Raw genomic sequence first — 20466 nt, 5'->3', positions numbered from 1 at the left:
GCAATCACTTCTGCTCTTTCCTGATTTGTGTGCAAAGTAAACAAATATTGTCAGTACTAGAGTCATATATGTAACAACCTAGAGAGGGTGCCAAACACTCCAAGACAGGCCAAAATTTTATATATATTATGGGTTTCAGGAGTGAAAAATCTGAATACTAACATTGAGAACAAATATATACATGTACATAGAGACATCGAGAAAGAGAAAAAGTGCACATTTTCTCCTGGAAATTGAACAATCTTCTATTTGCTAGAATGCATTGAGACATCCCTTTTTAATTTTGTTAACAATCAAGTCTTTTTCATCACAGTAATTTAGATGTCATTTATAAGCTCAGCCAGGGGATCTGTTTTAACAGTACCTTGAGGTCCTGACATCCTCATCAGTTGTTTCAGTGTTTCCTTATTAGAAATTTTTCCTGAAAAATGTTTCTAGGAGAAAAAGGGTCCAACCCAAGTGTGAGGACACTGCTGAGAAGTCTCCTGTTAGAAGAGGTGACAGTGTTATGACATGAATCAGGACACCCATAGCTGTGCAGAGGCTGCTGGGAAAGTCCTTCCTGAGGAAGAGGCTGTGGCTGCAGGTGCAGCTGCAGTTTGGGGACAGGCTGCTGGTCCCCTGGGAGCACTGTGCCTACCTGCACAGAGGTAGGTGCCTGAGTCTTCCAGCTGGGAGGTGGAGATGTTCAGGGTGCTGTATTGCTCCTGAAAATTCATTGTTGCCTTTAACCTTCCCTCCTGCTTTGTCCCTGAAGCCAGGAAAAATAGACTGATGAGGCCGCCCCCAGGATTCTGTCGGAACCACTGCACACTGTATATGGTGGTGGAAAAATTGCACCTCAGAGTAGGGCTGGTTCCCTCCTGGAGCCTCAGAGCTGGAGGACTCTGCTCCACCTGCTGCCCTCTCACCCCTGCTTGGAAAGAGAAAAGCAAACACAGCTGGTGTCACTGGGGAATCCATGACCAGTTCACAAATCTGCAGATTATCCCAGGAAACACCCTGAGGATGGAGCACAGGGAGGGGGCTTGGCGCCAGCTCTCCCTGCCCTCCCTCACACTGTCAGCCCTGGGACACCCCCAGCCCCCTCTGGGAGGAACCCGACTCACAGCAAAGCTGCACCCACAGAAGCCCCAGCAGAGCCCCCAGTCCCCTCTGCATGGCTGCTGGCCTGGCTGCTGGGGCTTCTCCCTGCTCTGCAGGTGTCAGGTCTTGGGCCAGACAAGCTTGTTCTCCCAGGCAACAGGTTCCACCTGACTCCCTGAGCACCAGTCACATCTGAGCTTTGTCCTGCCCCCAACAGGAAACTAAGTAGAGCCTGTAAGAATCACAGGAAGAGAAAGCCCATTGCTCATGTTACATAGTTCGACAGTAATTTTCAGAAATGAATTATATAAAATTAAGAATTGTATATTAATAAATAAACATAATTTCTTGAAATCAAAATATCATCATCTGCTGGGCACAGTGGTGCACGCCTGTAATCCCAGCAGCTGGGGAGGTTGAAGCAGGAGAGTTCAGAGTCATCCATAGCAAAGGCTAGGCACTAAGCAACTCAGTGAGACCCTGACTCTAAATAAAATATAAAATAGAACTGGGCATGTAGCTCAGTGGTTGAGTGCCCTGAGTTCAATCCCCGGTACCCCTCAACCACCAAAAAATCGTGATCTGCATAGGAAACATTTGCAACAAGAGTTAGGTTAATTAAAATAAAATTCTCTACCTTTCCCCTTTTCCTATCCAACCCTTTCCCTATACTCAGCAGTCTCTGACCATGACACAGGTTAATAGTGTCCTCTCCCTTTTCTTCTTCTAGTTTTGTTCTGTTTTTTTCCCCTATTATTCTTCTCATCTATTTATTTATGTTCCTTCTATTCCCCAAGAAAGTACAGGAAAAGACTGAATGTCAGATTTATTAGAATAATTTCTAGATCATCAAATTTGGGAGAATTTTATTCATAAAAATTAATGAAAACAGATGACGGTGATGATTTCTATCAAGCTTCTATGTTCGGAGTGCCCAGTAAAATTCCAGTTCCCTCCCCTCTGCTCAGAAAGTCACTCTCCCAATGGATTTACACAGAAGGGCTCCAGTGAATATAGAAATGGGCTCCAGCCTTCTGAGGTTTTATATAGAACAGAAGAGCTGAAGACCTGAGCTGAATTTACACCAGCACCCCCTGCCCCCTGCCTCTGACCTGACTGGATCCCATGTTCTCTGGTCTCCTCTCTCTCTTCTACTCACTGAGATCTTCAGAAAAGTCATTCCTGGTGTAGCCTGGGGTGCCCCCTGGTGGACTGAAACCAACAACACAGGTCACTGAAGACCAACCAAGTCCTCAGCAGTCACTCAACCCAGCTCCACTCACTTGGTGAGTTCCTTGATGCAAAAGATGCAGATGGTCAGAAAAGAAAAGGACTGCCTAGATTGCATAGGAATAAAAACAAACCACTTTACATAAACACAATAATATAATCATTTATTATCATGCTCAAGTATTAGGTGCTCTATCTAGATGCCCTTCAACCAATGAAAGGATAAAGAAAATGTGGTGGATATACACAACAGAATAACACTCAGTATTAAAGAGAATGAAATCATGGACTCTGAAGGTGAATGGATGGAGCTGGAGAATAGCATGCTAAGTGAAATAAGCCAAATCCAAAATTCAAAGACTGAATATTTTCTCTGATAAGTGAATGCTGATGTATAATGGGGGGCAGGTTAGAGAAGAATGAAGGAACTTTGGATTGTGCAGAGGGAACTGAGGAGAGAGGAGAGACTGTAGGGATGGGAAAGACAGTGAAATGAGACAAACATTATTAACCTATTTTCATGTATGATTACATTATCAATATGACTCGGCACCGTGTACAGCCAGAAGAAGTAGAAGTTGTGTCCATTTGTGTACAATGTGTCAAAATGCATTCTACTGTCATGTATAACTAATTAGAAAAATTGAAAAAGAAAAGAAAAAGAAAAAATAAACAAAAGAAATTGTGAGATACACACGTACACAATGGAGTTCTATTCAGCCATGAAAAAGAATAAAATACCATGCTAAGTGAAATCAGCCAAACTCAAAAACACAAAGGTCAAATGTTTTCTCTCATATGTAGAAGCTAGAGTAAAATAAAGGAAAGGGGGAGGGAAAGATAAGATTTCATAAAGAACAACATTTCATAAAGAATCAACAGATGAGTGGAAGGAAGCCTAGTAGAGTAGAGGAAGGAGAAGGGGAGGAGGGAGTAGGGAGCCAAAAAGGTGGGATCATGAACCAAAATCTAGTTCAATGCATGTATGAGTTTATCAGGATGAACCCACTACTCTGTATAACTATGAAGCTCTAATTTTAAAAAATCCATTGTGTATACACACCATGTTTTCTTTACAGCTTCTTCCAGTGATGGGCACCTAGACTGGTTCCATAGCTGGGCTATTGTGGATAGTTTAGATAGGCATGCGGGTGTCTCTTTGTATGTGACTTTACCTGGATCCTGTTTTTAGTTTTTTCAGGAATCTCTACACTATTCTCCACAGTGGCTGTAGTAGTTTACATTTCACCATCAATTTCTTCCCAACATATGAAGGTTCCTTTTCTCCCATCTTTGTCAGCAGTTGGGATGGTCATGGTGGTGCTTGTTGTTATTATTTTGTTTTGTTGTGTTTTATTTGATAATATCCATGCTGACTGAGATAAGGAAGAATCTGAATGTACTTTTGATTTCTGTTTCCCTGATGGCTGAAGAGGTTAACCATTTCTCCCTGTGTTTACTGGCCTTTTTCCAGCTGCCTGCTCTGCTGAGATGAGCTGGGCTCAAAGGAGCTGGCTGCAACATTAAACTAAGAAAATGGCGAAGAAATCACGCAACACATGGACATGAGTTTCTCAGGTCGAGGGTAGGACTGCGCTGCGATCTTAAGGGTCAGCCTCCACACTGGACAGAGCTGGAAAGAGAGAGAACGTGTACCAGGGATCTCTTTATTTTATAGAGGAAACACACAAAGGGGCTTTGATGGAATGTTCTTCACCAAATAAGGCAGGGGATTGGGTTTCAAAAGGTGGAATCTTGCTTCCTCATGTCTTGTGGTCAGCAGATTGATTGACATCTTGGCAAGTCACACCCATCTCAGGTGCTGTGTGGGATCACAGGCAGAGTGAGAGGAAAGGCGCACTTGAGTTGCATATTCCAATCAGTGTGCAACGCCATACCTGTCCCCTCATATTGCTCCAATCCACATAGCTCACACTCACAGCCCATGGATGGCTCGAGACACTGGCCATCTGTACTTCTTTTGAGAAGTATCTGTTCAGATGATTTGTCTATTTATGGACTGAATTGCTTGTTCCGTTATTGAGAACTTTGGGTTTTTTTAATATATTCTGGATATTAATCCCCTGTGAAGTGAATAGCTGTCAAATGTTTTCCCCATTCTGCATGTTGTGTCTTCACTCTTCACTCTGTTGATTGTTTCCTTTGCTGTGCAGAAGGTTTTAAATTTAATATAATCCCATTTGTCAATTCTTGAGTTCAGTTCATGAATAATTGGAGTGCTATTCAGAAAATACTTACCTGTGCCTATATTTTGAAGTATTTCCCCTGCTTTCCTCTAGTGATTTCAAAGGTTCTGATCTAACACTAAGGTCTTTGATTCATTTTGAGTTGATTTTGTAGAGGGTAGGAGAGGGGGATCTAGTCTCATTCTTCTGCATGTGGATGTCCAGTTTTACCAGCACCATTTGTAAAAGCGGCTGCCTTCTCCACAGTGAGTATTTTTGTCTCCTTTGTTGAGAACCAGTTGGCTGTAGACTGTGGGTTTCTTTCTGGGTCCTCTAATCTATTCCATTGGTCTACATCTGCTTTTACACCAATACTACACAGTTGTTGTTACTATGACTCTGTGGGATATGTTGAAGTCAGATGTTGTGATGCCGCCAGCACTTTTTACTCAGGATTTGGGGTCTTCTGTGCTTCCATATGAATTTTAGGATTGTTGTTTCTAGTTCATTAGTTTTCTAATGTCATTAGTATTTTGATGGGGATTAAGTTGAAACTAGATCATTTCTATTAAAATGATCATTCTTTGAATTTTATTTATTCTTTTTAGATATACATGATAGTAGAGTAAATTTTGACATATTATAGACACATGGAGTATAACTTATTCTAATTAAGATCTCATTCTTGTGGTTGTACATGATGTAGAATTTCATAGGTGGCATATTCAAATATGAACATAGGAAGATTATGTTCAATTCATTCTACTGTCTTTCCTATTCCCATCCCTGCTCCCTTCCCATCATTCCCCTTTGTCTAGTCCTGTGAATTCCTATTCTCCCCCCACCCTTATTGTGTGTTAGAATCTGCATGTCATAGAGAACATTTGACCTTGGGTTTTGGGGGGATTGGCTTATTTCATTTAGCATGATAGTCTTCATATCCATCCATTTACTGGAAATGCCATAATTTTATTCTTCTTTGTGGCTAAGTAATTTTGAATTGTGTATATATACCACATTTTCTTTATCCATTCACCTTTTGAAGGGCACCTAAGATGGTTCCATAGCTTAGCTATTGTGATTTGAGTTGCTATAAACATTGATGTGACTGTGCAACTGTAGTATGCTGATTTTAAGTCCTTTGGGTATAAACCAAGGTGTGGGATAGCTGGGTCAAATGGGAGTTTCCATTCCAAGTTTTCTGAGAAATCTCCATACTGCTTTCCAGAGTGGTTGCACCAATTTGTAGTCCCACTGTAATATACAAGTGTACCTTCCCCCCACCCCCCACATCCTCTGCAATCCTTGTATCTTAACTTCATAGTGTAAGAAAAGGTTCAGGTCACAGTGAAAGGATGCACGTGAGCTCAGAAGTGAAACAGGATAGTGTGTGTGTGTGTGTGTGTGTGTGTGTGTGTGTGTGTGTGTTTTAGAAGATGCACCCCCTTGTGGGTAAGGTGAGAAACTCAGCATATTGTTGACATATTCTCTCAAGTCAGTACTGTAACTCTGCCTCTGTCTTCTTTTCTAAGACACTTGTCATCTGTCAATTGGTCCTTTGTAATTCTAAAGAATATTTTTTTTACAAGCTCATTTTTACCCTGCACATCATCTAACTTGGAAATCCATCAATCAGAAACCATTCAATGTTATTGAACTGTTATGGCTTTAGACTTGTGGCTCCTATTTTCATGCTCTTAGGCCCCCCAGGGCTGTAGCCCAATGATCAGCTGAGCCTCCACTGGTATTTCACATTGCTTTTAATATAAAAAGCAACTTAAAACAAGAGCCTCAGCACCACATCTGAAACTCTAAGAGCCTCCAGAAGCTATGGTTGAAGAATTTGCCAATTACAGGGTTCTCCTGCCCACACATTATATACACCTCTGAGGAGCACAGCATGCCAGGGCCCAGCTGCTGGGGATTCTGACATAATTGATCTGAAGTGAGTACCAGCCAAGAAGCTGGTTCTTTTTTAAATTTTTTTAATTTGTTCTTTTTCTGACAGCAGAATGCATTTTGTCATATCAGATATACATGGAATATAATGTCCCATTTTTGTGGGTGTACATCATGTGGAGTTACATTGGTGGTGAATCATATATGAAAATAGGAAAGTTATGTCCAATGCATTCTACTATCTTTCCCATTCCCATCTCCCCTTTGTCCCACTCCACCTTGTCCAATCCAGTGAACCTCCACTCCCTCCTCCTATTGTGAGTCAACATCTTCCTATCAGAGAGAGAACATTCATCCTTTGGTTTTAAGTGGATTGGCTTATTTCAGTTAGTGTGATAATCTCCAGTTCCATATCTCACATTTTCTTTATCCATTTATCTCTTGAAGGACACCTAAATAGGTTCCATAGGTTAGCTATTGTGAGGTGAGCTACAATAAACATTGATGTAGCCACACCATTACATATGCTGTAACTTTGAGTATAAACTGAGGAGTGGGATAACTGGGTCAAATGGAAGTTCCATTTCAATTTTTTCTGAGAAATCTCCATACTGCTTTCCAGAGTGGTTGTACCAATGTACAGTCCCACAAGCAATATATGAGTGTACCTTTTTCCCCACATCCTCACCAACATTTATTGTTACTTATATTCTTGATAATTGCCATTCTGACTAGAGTGAGACAAAACCTCAGTATAAATTTGCATTTCTCTAAGTGCTAGAGATGTTGAACATTGTTTTGTATATTTGTTGAACATTCGTATTTCTTCTTCTGTGAAGGGCCTTTTCAGTTCCTTTGTCCATTTATTGATTAAGTCATTTGTGGTTGTTTTTTTACTGACATTAAGTTTGTTTAGTTTTTTGGATATCCTGGAGGTTAATTCTCTATCCAAGGTGCAGATGGTAAAGATTTTCTTGCATTCTGTAGGCTCTCTGTTTATGTTATTGATTGTTTCCATTGCTGTGAAGAAGATTTTTAGTTTTATACCATCCCATTTATTGATTTTTGGCTTTGCTTCTTTTGCATTACGAGCTTTATCGAAGGAGTCAGTCCCTGAGCCAACATGATGGAGAGTTGGGCCTGCTTTTTCTTCTACTAGGCTCAGGGTCTCTGGTCTAATTTGTAGTTCCATATCCACTTTAAGTTGAGTTTTGTGCAGGGTGAGAGATAGAGGTCTGATTTCAATTTGTTACATATGAATTTCCAGTCTTTCCAGCACTATTTGTTCAAGAGGCTATCTTTTCTCCAATGTATGTTTATGGTGCATCTGTCTAGTATAAAATAACTGTATTTATGTGGGTTTGTCTCTGTGTCTTCTATACTATATCATTGGTCTATGTGTATGTTTTGGTGCCAATATCATGACCTTTTGTGTAACTATAGCTCTGTGCATAATTTAAAGTCCAGTATTGTTATCCTTCCTGCTTTTCGTTTTTTTTTCCTTTTTATCATTTTATTAATTGATTTTTTATATATGACAGCAGAATGCATTACAATTCATATTATACTTATAGAAAACATATTTTCATATCTCTGGTTGTATATATAGTATATTCACACCAATTCGTGTCTTCATACATGTACTTTGGATAATGATGTTCATCACATTCCACCATCATTTCTAACCCCCTGCCACCTCCCTTACCCTCCCACCCCTCTGCCCTGTCTAGAGTTTGTCTATTCATCCCATGCTCCCCCTGCCTACCCCACTATGAATCAGTCTCCTTATATCAAAGAAAAAATTGGGGCATTTGGTTTTTGGGGATTGGCTTACTTCACTTAGCATTATCTTCACCAATGGTATCCATTTACATGCAAATGCCATGATTTTATTCTCTTTTATTGCTGAGAAAATTCCATTGTATATATATGCCACATTGTTTTTATCCATTCATTTACTGAGGGGCATCTAGGTTGGTTCCATAGTTTAGTTATTGTGAATTGTGCTGCTATAAACATTGATGTGGCTGTGTCCCTATAATATGCTGTTTTTAAGTCCTTTGGGTATAGACCAAGGAGAGGGATAGCTGGGTTAAATAGTGGTTCCATTCCCAGTTTTCCATATTGGCAGCACCAGTTTGCAATCCCACCAGAAATGTATGAGTGTGATTTTTCCCCAAATCCTCGTCAACACTTATTATTGTTTGTATTTTTAATAGCTGCCATTCTCACTGAAGTGAGATGATATCTTAGAGTAGTTTTTATTTGCATTTCTCTAATTGCTGGAGATGATGAACACTTTTTCATATATTTGTTGATGGATTGTATATCCTCTTCTGAGAGTATCTGTTCAGGTCCTTGGCCCATTTATTGGTTATTGGTTGGGTTATTTGTTTTTGTTGTTGTTTTGTTTTGTCTTTTGTTTTTTTGTTTTGATTTGTTTTTTGGTGTTTAGCTTTTTGAGTTCTTTATATACTCTAGAGATTAGTGCTCTGTCTGATGGGTGAGGCGTAAAAATTTGCTTCCTGCTTCACTTTTCTTACTAAGGATTGCTTTGGCTATTCTGGGCCTCTGATGTTTCCAAATGTTTTGCATAACTGCTTTTTCTATTTCTATGAAGAATATCATTGGAATTTTAATAGGTATTGCATTACATCTGTATAGTGCTTTCGGTAGTATGGCCATTTTGACAATATTAATTCTGCTTATCCAAGAACATAGGAGCTCTTTCCATCTTCTATGGTCTTCAATGTCTTTCTTTAGTGTTCTGTAGAGGTCTTTCACCTCTTTTGTTAGATTGATTCCCACATAATTTATTTATTTATTTTTTGAGTCTATTGTAAAGGAGGTAGTTTTCCTAATTTCTCTTTCAGTTGATTCATCAGTGATGTATAGGAACACAATTCATTTATGGGTATGTAAGGAGCACTCTAAGAAGCAAGCAGGCAGACAGCAGGAGCTGAAAGCTAACTTAGACATGTGATGACCTGCTGCAGTCTGGCTGGGCACAAAATCACGAGCCACTCAAACAGGAACAAACTTTATTTTGAAACTCCTGCCAATGCCTTGTATGCTCCCAGGAAATATGCTGACCCACACATGCGCCTTCTCCAGGACACACACACCAACAGGAAATCCCTCCTCTGGAATTCCCTCCTACTGCACTTCCCCAACCAATGGGAACTCTCCAGGAGTCCCTTAGCAGGCTGAGGTGGACAGCAGGGGTCTAATATCCATTTGAATGCAGATCTTAACATAATAATATCATCTCAATGGCTTGTTGGTGTCACCTTTCAACCAAAAATGCCATGCATCATTACTACTTGGCTATGGCTCTTAGCAATGACCCACCTGTCCCCTTATCCTTGTGCCCCTTCTGCAAGTAGCAGAAGGTAGGATGGCCATAAGGATGACAGCGAGGCAATGCAGCTGGGAAGGGACCTATATAAGCCTCACAGAAGCACAACTCCCTGGAGAGAATCACTCAGGGAGGCCAACACTTGGAGACTCCCTGAAGCCTGCTACCATGGCAGGAGCACTCTCCCCCAGCACTGCTGTCTGGTCAACTCATGGAGGGAGGTGACTACAGAAGCACTCTCCCACAATACCATCCATGCTACTCTGCTGTCACTGCGAAATCAGCTGCCACTCCTGTTCCCCACAGAGCTACAAGCATCTGACATCTCAGCAGCCAAGAGATGTCCATTTCCAGGTGGAACATGGTCTGTTAATTCTGAGGCACTTGCTGCCAAGGTGGAATGAGAATAGTACTGTTCTCTGTGTGTTAAGAGTGTGTTCAATATACCTGCATTTTAAAAGCACCTGACTCTAGCCTAGTTCCTCCAACAGAGCTCATGACAGGGTGTTAATTTTATATCCTGCTACTTTGCTGAATTCATTCATGAGTTCTAAAAGCTTTCTAGTGTCATTTTTCAGGTCTTCTAAATATAGAATCATCATCAGCAAATAAGGATAGATTGAGTCAGTATATATAAGCTGTCTGTGTATCACCAACTAGACTATTATGATTAATAAACAGCATTGAGTTCCTGTGAGGCCCTGTTAAGCACCAGGCTCTGTTATGTATGATAGGATACATTAGTGAATAAATCAGACTGAAATTTCTGCTCTCCTAGAGCTTTCACTTTACTGAGGAAACAGAGTAAACAAAAATGTGATAAAAATCAATTTTATAGCCTGTTAGTTGTAAGTGCTGTGGAAAAACAGAACAAGGTAATGGGGATTGAAAATGTGTGTTTTTCTTCAGCTGGAATTTTAATGAATGACTCTGCCTTTGCTCTTTTTGTAGATGTCATAGTGGGCACCAGGTATTTATTTTAATGCTGTATGTTGTTCACTGCTGTTGTTGCTGTTGTTTTCCTTTTTTCTGAGGGGAGCTGGGAAGTAACTGAGAAACTACAAGTTCACAGGGTAGACACTTTGCTGCTGAGCTCTATTCATAGCTCAGCCAGGGGATAGCACACTTGTTCCACAAACAAATCAACCCACCTCAAGCTTCAGAAATACTTTAACACACAGAATATGGAAGAAGAAAGAAAGAAAGAAGGAAGGAAGGAAGGAAGGAAGGAAGGAAGGAAGGAAGGAAGGAAGGAAGGAAGGAAGGAAAGAAAGAAAGAAAGAGTAAGAAAACCCCAAACCAACAACCAACAATAAAGTAGGGAGAGCTGGGGAGGACCTCAGGTCCCAGTCATCTGATCCTACAACAAAAACAGAGATTTCAAGACAAAGGCTCAGAAGAACTCACATATTGCAGCAGCTCTCCAAGACTGAATTAAATTAGCAGTTCTGCAGTAGCAAATTGTGAGATAGGCAATTAAACTTGGATTATGCAGTTCCTAGGTGTTGAAATTAAGTTAGAGCAACAGTGCAGGACTTATTGCAAAAGAGATAACCTACACCAAAAGACACCCTCATAAAAGAGGAAGAGAAATCCATCTTAACAGATGCACAAACCCAAGAACTCTGGAAACATGCAAATAAGTCTCCCCAAAAAATTTACAATCCTTTTTTTTTTCACAAGTTCCAATACTAATTTATTTATTTATTTATTTTCTTTTAATTTTTTAATTAATTGCTCAAGACAATACAATGATCTTGACATTTCATACATTTGATTCAAATTTACAATCCTTCAGCAAAGGAGTCAACAGATGTGAAGAGGTATGAAATTCAAGAGAAACACTACCAAAAATAGATTATTAAAATGATTAATAAATTAAAAGAAAATCTGATGAATGAATTAAGAGAAACACTGTGTCTGCCAGAAGAAAGCATAGAGACAACACTCCAACATATTGGCATAAGCATCAACCTCCTTAAAAAGACTCCTAAAGCTCAAGAAAGAAAACCAAAATTCAATAAGTGGGATGGAATTAAATTAAAAAGCTTCTGCACAGTGAAGGAAACAATTAAGAGCATGAAGACAGAACCTACAAAACAGAGGAAAATCTTGCCAGCTAGTCCTCCAACAGGGGCTTAAAATTCAGAATAAATAAAGAACTCAAAAAACTTAACACCAAAAAAACTCATTTAATAACCAAATTAATAAATGGGAAAAAATTCTAAATATAATTTCTCAAAAGAAGAAATACAAATGATCAACAAATAAATGAAAAAAAAATTTCAACATCCCAAGCAATGAGGAAAATACAAATCAAAACAACACAGATTTCATCTCACTCCAGTTAGAATGGCAACCATCAAGAATACAAAGAACATTAAGGGGGGGAGTAGGGGGATAGGAAGGGCAGCAGAATAGAATAGACATTATGATTGCTGTATGTATATAGGTGACTCTATGACCAGTGTGATTCTGCAATCTGTACAATTAGAAAAATGAGAAATTATCTCCCAATTGTTTAAATGTATGAATTGCCAAGATCATTGTAATATCATGAATAGCTAATAAAAATAAAATAAATAAATAAAAAGAACATTAATTGTTCACAAGGGTGTGGGGGGAATGGTACACTTATACAGTGTTGATAAAAATGCAAATTAGGACAACCATTTTCAAAATCAGTGTGGACATTCCTCAAAAGATTAGGAATAGAACCACCACATGATCCAGCTCTCCCACTCTTTGGTATTTATCCAGAAGATCCTAAAGCAACATATTATAGCAATTTATGCATACCAATGTTTATAGCAACAAAATTCATAATAGCTAAGTTATGAATCAACTTAGGTGCCTGTCAATGGATGATTGGATAAAGAAACTGGGGCATATATACACAATGAAGTTTTACTCAACCATAACGAAGAATGAAATTCTGTCATTTGTGGATAAATGGAAATGGAGAATGTCATGCTAAGTGAAATAAGCCAGATTCAGGAAAACAAGGGTCAAATGTTTTCTCTCAAATGTGGAAGCTAGAGAGAAATTGGGGAAATGGAATTTAAAAGGAGGGTTCTTGTGAAAATGAGGAAAGAACACCAAAGGAGTAGATGAAGGGAATAAGAGGTGAGGCCATGGGAAAATAACCGGGGAATAAAATCTAACAAATTATGCTATGTCTATGGATGACTATACCACAATGAATCTGACACATTGACCACAAGGAATAGTGAATATATATAATGCACTAATTAAAAAATAATAATAGAAGGCAGATCAGTAGAATAGAATTAATGGATTAGGAGAAGGAGAAGGAGAAGGCGAGGGAAAAGGGAGGTACTGGGAAAACAGATTGATCAAATTATGTTATATGTATACATGAATATGACATAATGAATCCCACAATCATGTATAATTATAACTCACCAAAAAAATGTCTTACTGGGTAAAAAAAAAAGCATATCCTCCATCCCTGCTCTTTGGCATTCTTTAGGATGTTGCTTGTTTTAGAAAAATTAGATTCTGAACCTCAGAGCTACTTGAGAACCACATATCTGAGCCCATTGTTTTCAGATGAGAAAGCTGAGACCTCCAAACCTCACAAGTTTTTCAGTCATGCAGTCAGCATCATAGTTCTGAGACTGATGGAGGATCCCCTGCTCCTGGACAACCCAAAGCCCTTCCCCAACACTTTGTGCCTTTCAAATGAGCTCCCCGGCCCCTTTATTTGCAGGAGATGTGGCAAGTCTTTGGGGACAGCACAGTCACCAGCTCTGTTGACTGGAAGAAGTTACAAGTTTGCATATAAGAAGCTGTTGCCAGGATGCTGCTGTGAGCCAGGGCACAGAGGTATATATTGAAAATAAATTATATCAGACAATCAAAGAGGTAGGTGGCTGAGTCTTCAGGCTGGGAGGCTGGGATATGCAAGGCACTCTGTTTGGTGTGGTATCAAAGGTGACTCTCAGTCTTCCTTTCTGTTTTTCACCCTCATTTTTATGCACTAGTATCAAGAAGAGGCCTCCCCCTGTATCTTGTCGGTACCATTGGAAAGATTCGGGAGAATAATTTGTATAGTGACAGGTCAGAGAAACATTTTCACCCTCCTGGATGCTGCAGACCTGAGGATTCTGTTCCACCTTTTGGCCATCAGCCCCTGGAGAGAGCACAATGCCAGAAAGGAGGGTTAGTCACCACATTTAACAACCCTAGGAATCAGCTTTCTTCCCATAACCCCAGATACAACCAAAGATGAACTACAACAAACCCTGGCCCATCCCCTCTGTTCTGTGTGGTGCTATGTCCCTGGATCTCTCTGTCCCTCTCACCAGGAAACCACCAACTCACTGTCCACATGAAGCCACAGCATCACCAGAAAACCTCCAGGGAATGTGGCCTGGTTTGTGAACTCAGCCTCAGTTAGAAGCTATTGTCTTCAGCAGTGGGTGCTACTGAGGTTCTTCTATCCCTAGGAAGAAGCTTCTACCTTCCTACCAACCAATCAGCATATTCAGCCTTTTGTTTACACTCACTGGCCAAATCCAACTTCAGAGGGAGCTTCTTTCCAAACTTGAGAAAGGCTGGATGAATTGACATTCCCACCAACAGTGTGTAAGAGTTCTTTATCTCCACTTCTTCATCAGCATTTGTTATTTACCATTCTAAATGGACTGACATGATATCTCAACATGGTTTTGACTTGTATTTACCTGACTGTGCAGTTGACCATATTTCATAAATTTGTTACCCAACTGAATGTCCTCTGACAAGTGTCTATTCATATCCTTAGGCCACTTTGAATTGAATTATTCATTTTTTTTATTAAGTTCCTTATATACTCCTTTGACAACTGAATAGTTGGTAAACATTTTTCCCTATTCTCTAGTTTGCCTTTTCACATTGTGGATAGTTTCCCTTGCTGTGTAGAAAACTAGAATAGCCACTATGGAGAACAATGTGGATGTTTCTGCAAAAACTAAAATAGATCTACAGTAAGATCCAGCTATCCCATTTCTGAGTATATATTGAAAATAAATGATATCAGGCAATCAAAGAGACATCTTTATGCCCATATTTATGTTGATCATTCACAAATAGTGAAGAAACAGAATCAACCTAGATGCATTAATGAATATATGGATTAAAAATGTAGTATGCATACAAATATATTATTATTCAGCTATGAAAAGCAAAGATATCCCATAAATTTGCAAAATGGATGAAACCGAAGACATTATGTTAACTGAAATATATCAGACAAAAAAAGAAAAATACCAAGTGCTCTCTTCTATATATAGATTCTTTAAAAAGTCCTTTGGAAAATATAACACTGACTACTAAAAACTGGGAAATGTGAGTTATAGAGGGAGATTGGATATTGGGTACCAAAATACAGTAAAGTTGAGGTAGTAGTCACAGTGGGGTGACTTTGGTTCACTATATCTCATTATATGTTTTCTGAATAATTAGAAGAGAGAAAAGCTTCAAATAAAAAGTAGTGATTGGAGATGTAAATATTAATAACCCTTTTGATTAGTATATATTATATACATGAATTGAAATATCATACTTTTCCTCATATGTCCAATTATTACTTGCTAATCAAAATTGTTTTAAATGTTTAAGCTGATGGAATGTTAACTACCTTGATCTGATCATAGCACATTGTGTCCATGTATCCAATTGCAACACTCCACCCCAACAAGTCTGTACAATTTTTAAAAATTGAGAAAGGCTCTGGGGTATTAGGAAACTCTGTCCTCTTGTGTTCAGAGGGTTGTTAGGCTAACAGGATAGGCTCTAGAGCAAGGCTTCTCAGAGGATGAGCATAGGAATCACCTGGGGATTTTGTTAAGAGGAAAAGATCCTATCCCATTAGGTCTGGTGTGGTGGTGGACAGTCCAAGTTTTATCAAGTTTTCTGGAGATGCTGATGATGCTGGTTCTCAGAGCACATCTGTAAGTAGCAAGCCTGCTGAGTCTCAGTGCTTGAAATGGAATTTGCAGTATTAAGGTTGGACTTAATAATGACATTCTTTACAGAACTAGAAAAAACAGTTTTAAAACACAAGAATAAGATACCCAGAATAGCTTAACAATCCTGAGCAAAAAGATGCTGAAGGCATCACAATACCAGACTCCAAATTATACTACAGAGCTATAGTAACAAAAACAGCATGGTATTCACACCAAAACCGATTACAAAGATCAATGGAATAGAATAGAAGACAAACAGACAAACCCATGTAAATACAGTCACCTGATGCTCATAAAGGTGCCAAAAACACATGTTGGAGAAAAGACAACCTTTTTAACAAATGTTGCTAGGGAAACTGGACATCTATTTGTAAAGAATTAAACTTGATCTCTATCTGTCATCCTACACAAAAGTCAATTCAAGGTGAATCAAACATCTCGGAATAAGTTCAGAAATTCTGCAACTGTTAGAAGTGAACATAGGCTCACATTTTGGCACAGGTATCAACTTCCTTAACAAGACTCTTAAAGCACAAGAAATAAAACCAAGAATCATAATGATACAACAAATTAGAAAGCTTCTGCACCACAAAGGAAACAATTAAGAGTGTGAAGACAGAGCTTACAGAATGGGGGAAGATCTAGGCCAACTACTCCTCATATAGGTAATTAATATCCAGAATACATAAGTAACTCAAAAAACTCAACACACACACACAATTAATAAATGAGCAAAAGATCTAAACAGACACTTCTCAAAAGAAGAAATATAAATATGACCAATGAGTATATGAAAAAATGTTCAACATCACTAACAATCAGGGAAATGTAAATCAAAATTACACTGAGATTTCATCTCATTTCAGTCAGAAAGGCAATTATCAAGAATACAAATAATAAAAAAATGTTGGTGAGGATGCTGGGGAGTGAATACACTCCTACATTTTTGGTAAAACTGAAAATTAGTACAACCACTCTAGAAAGCAGTTTGGGATTTCCTCAAAAAAATAGGAATAGAACCACCATATGGGACAGCTATTAAATATATATATATATATATATATATATATATATATATATATATATATATACTAAAATCCTCATGCTATAGGGATACAGGCACATCAATGTTTATAGCAAAGCAATTCACAATAACCAAGATATGGAAACTACTCAGATTCCCATCAATAGATGGATAAAGAAAATGTGATATATGTACACAATGGAGTATTAGCAATAAAGAAAATGAAATTATGGAATTTGCCAATAAATGGATGGAACCAGAGACCATCAGGTTAAGTGAAATAAGCTGGACCTAGAAAGTCAAAGGTCACAAGTTTTTTTTTTTTTTTTCTGATATGAGGAAGCTGAACCAAAATAAGGGGGAAAAGAAAAAGGAGGAGAAGGAAATCCTGTGAGAATAGAAGAGAGATCAATGGAATACAGGAAGGGGATTTGGGGGGAAGGAGGAGAGATGGGAGAAGGGAAGAACTGTGTAATGTGTTTGACCCAAATTTCCTATGTACATAAATGAATATACCACAGTGAATCTTACCTTTATGTATATCTACAAGGCACTAATTACAAGAAAAAGAAAACTATAAATAGATAGAAGAAAGATCAGTGGAGGAAAAGGAACAAGGAGAAGGAGGAGTGGAGGGAAAGGGGAAGTACTAGGGATTGAATTAAAACAAAATATATTCCATGCATGTATAATTATGTCTAAATGAACCCTATTATTATGTATAACTAAAATGAATTAATTTTAAAAGTGAAAAAAAATGATTGTTTTTTGATACAGAATCTGGCTAAATTATTCAGGCTGGATTTGTACTGGCACAGGCATATGCTAACATGGGCTGCTGTGCCCTGGTTTAAGACTAATTCCTAACAAAAGACAATTTAAAATATATTTCATGTTCATAGGAAGTTAACTTGAATGTTTTAGTTATCTTTATTTAATTAGTTTAAAAATGCTTTTTTTGTAGAAACAATGTTTCTACAAAAACAATGTTTCTACAATGACTTCTACTGCTTCTTATGAGAAGTCGGGCATTATTCATAATGTTGTTTCTGAGAATATACTGTACAAACTTTCTCTTTCTTGTTGGCAAGATTTTAGTCGTCATTTTGTCTTAACTGGGTACCCCAAATGTGGATTTGAATTCATTCTCTTTTCAAAACCAGAGTAGTGGACTTACAGAATTTCTTATTCAACTTTCTGACCTCACACATAGGATTGTTCCTGACTGAAGAAGATCAAGTTTGTCTGTGGATGGAGATGCTGGTTATGGTCAAAGATTATGGAATGGGTAACAGAATAGATAGTTAAAAGCCAGATGAAGTCACATGACCATTTGTGGAACCAAGGACTATAAGAGTTGTGAAACTTATTTTTCATTTTAACATGAATATATTCTGATATATAGAGAGCATGGTTTATTTTCTTTCATGTACTGCCATAAGATTTACTAAAGAGAGTAAATCTTGTATCTTTTTATATCTATTAGTTAAGCTGTAGAATATCAGTGGAACAGTGTGATACAGAGAAAAGAGGAATAACTATGACCCTGAGATAGATAAATGAACTCTGTATCCTTGGGGAAGAGGGTTAGCTTGTTTTTGATTGAGGGAGGAGTAGTTACATCATATAAACTGGTGGAATAGTATTTTCATTGTCTATTTGAACTGTGTCATTAAAGAAGGTTCATATGGATGCCAAATTGGCAAGGGAGTGTTATGGCAGCTTTATATTTTCTCAGCTAAAGTATATGGAAATATTTTCTCAATACTTGCTTCCCAATATTGTTCTGGCTTAGCATTGTCCACTAAAGAAATGCAAAAGACCTGTAAGGTGGTCTTTAGCCACTGAGGCAGCTCAAACACGTGCTGTGATCTGCCAGCTCATCTTCCTGTGGATTCACAGCTGCTTCAATTCCCACCACACTTCCTCCTGCAGCTCCTCTTTGTCCTGTAGAGTGATGGCAAATGAACTGCTTCACCTAAAAGTCATAGACCAAATAAGACTGAAGGAGTTAAGGGACAGAAAAGTTTTAGTTTGTTCTTGTACCTTCCCATTGTCCTCAGGGGATCCAATATATCCTTACAAGTCACAGTACAACCAAGTTCATGTTCTCCTCCATCTTTCCTTCACAAATATAGTCCAGCAGACCTTTGGTAAACTCAGGCTCAATAATAGTTGCAAAGACAACAGCTTTGCACAGACTCTACCACCAGTGCCAGATATTGGCTAACATCTAATCCTTACAAGTAATCTTATTCTCCAAAATGGTGGTTATTCTTTGATGAAATAGCTAACTAACACATAGCCTAAGGGGAAAGGGCTAAAAAATAAATTTTCTTTTCTATTCCAAATATGTAGATCAAGATTCATGCTGTGAGCAATTTTAAGTGAAACTACCTCTGTAAACTATGATGGGGCAAGTTATTTCAACTTTAGACAACTTTAAGCATGTTCTGTATAATTTATTTTAAGTCAAACATAGAAGAAAGTTGCTGCAGAGACCTCTTTCCAAATGGGATAGAAGCAATTTTTACTTAGAATTGAATCTTCTGATCTAAACCACAAAGTAGGCAGCCACAGTCACTATCTTCTTGCCTGGTCTCTACAGGTGCATCTCAGCTGGCTTCTGCAGCAGGACCCATCTCCCATGGAGCTCCTGAGTTTTTGTTCAGCTTTTACCATCAATTCAAACACTGTGGGTTCCCAGAGAGCACAGAAATACTTTGCTGAGTCTTCCTGCTTTAAGGGTGAAATGGTAAGGCTGATGGATTTAACTGCTCTCCTGAACTGGACAGAATAGCGACCTCTGATTTCATTTGCACCAGAAGAGCCCTGACGAATAAGGAAAATGATCTCTCCACTGGGAAGTTGTTTGTACCAAAATAAATCGTATGCACTCCAACTCGTTCCATATGAACAGCCCAGGGTGACTGCTTCTCCTTCCTGAGAAGATGTGGCTGGCTGGACTTGAATCACTTTCTGGGCCACACTGAATCCTGTGGGAACAATCAGAAAACAGGGCTGATCCTCTGATGTAGTGATTAAAACATTATAAACATTAGACTAATTCGGACACAAAACCAAAACAAACTGGAGCCATAGATTGCTTTTCTCCATTCCTCCTTTCTTCCAAGGGGAGCACCATATTCCCCTATGTAGTCCTTTCCTCCTTAACATCCTTAGCCATGTTTGAACCCAACCTACCATAGTAGGAGTAGATAAAGGCCATGGACACCCACAGAAGGTGGGAGAGTGGCGTGTGGCTCATATTCCTCTGCACGAAAGTGTTATTTCTGCCTCAGACTCAGAGTTCAGTGCCTGAGAGCCTGGCAGTGTACATATGTACTTCCTGGGTTCCCATGCTACACCCCCAATAGGAAATGGGGTTATTACATTTGTAGACCACAAGGTCTGTGCACAGATGAGAGAAAAAGTGTGGTTCACCCCAAACTGTTACTTTGCCTACTTCTCTTTCCCTGGTAACTAAGTTAGACAGAAGCTACACAGGGATCATGAGAAAAGTCATTAGTGTTGAGGGTTAGAGAGAGGGAGCTGCAGACAGAACTGGTTTACACACGTTGATGTTATTCAGTGGAATAATTTGGAGCATCCATTTAAAGTAGAATTTATTATGAGTCATAGAGTCTCTTTGTAATCTATTTATGGGTCACAAATTTAACACATATTTACTTTTCTCCATTCAGAACC

This window comes from Marmota flaviventris, chromosome 2 (genome assembly GCF_047511675.1).
Source record: "Marmota flaviventris isolate mMarFla1 chromosome 2, mMarFla1.hap1, whole genome shotgun sequence".
NCBI lineage: Eukaryota > Metazoa > Chordata > Mammalia > Rodentia > Sciuridae > Marmota > Marmota flaviventris.
The sequence above is the reverse complement of the archived record's forward strand: the minus strand, read 5'-3'. Positions refer to the sequence as shown.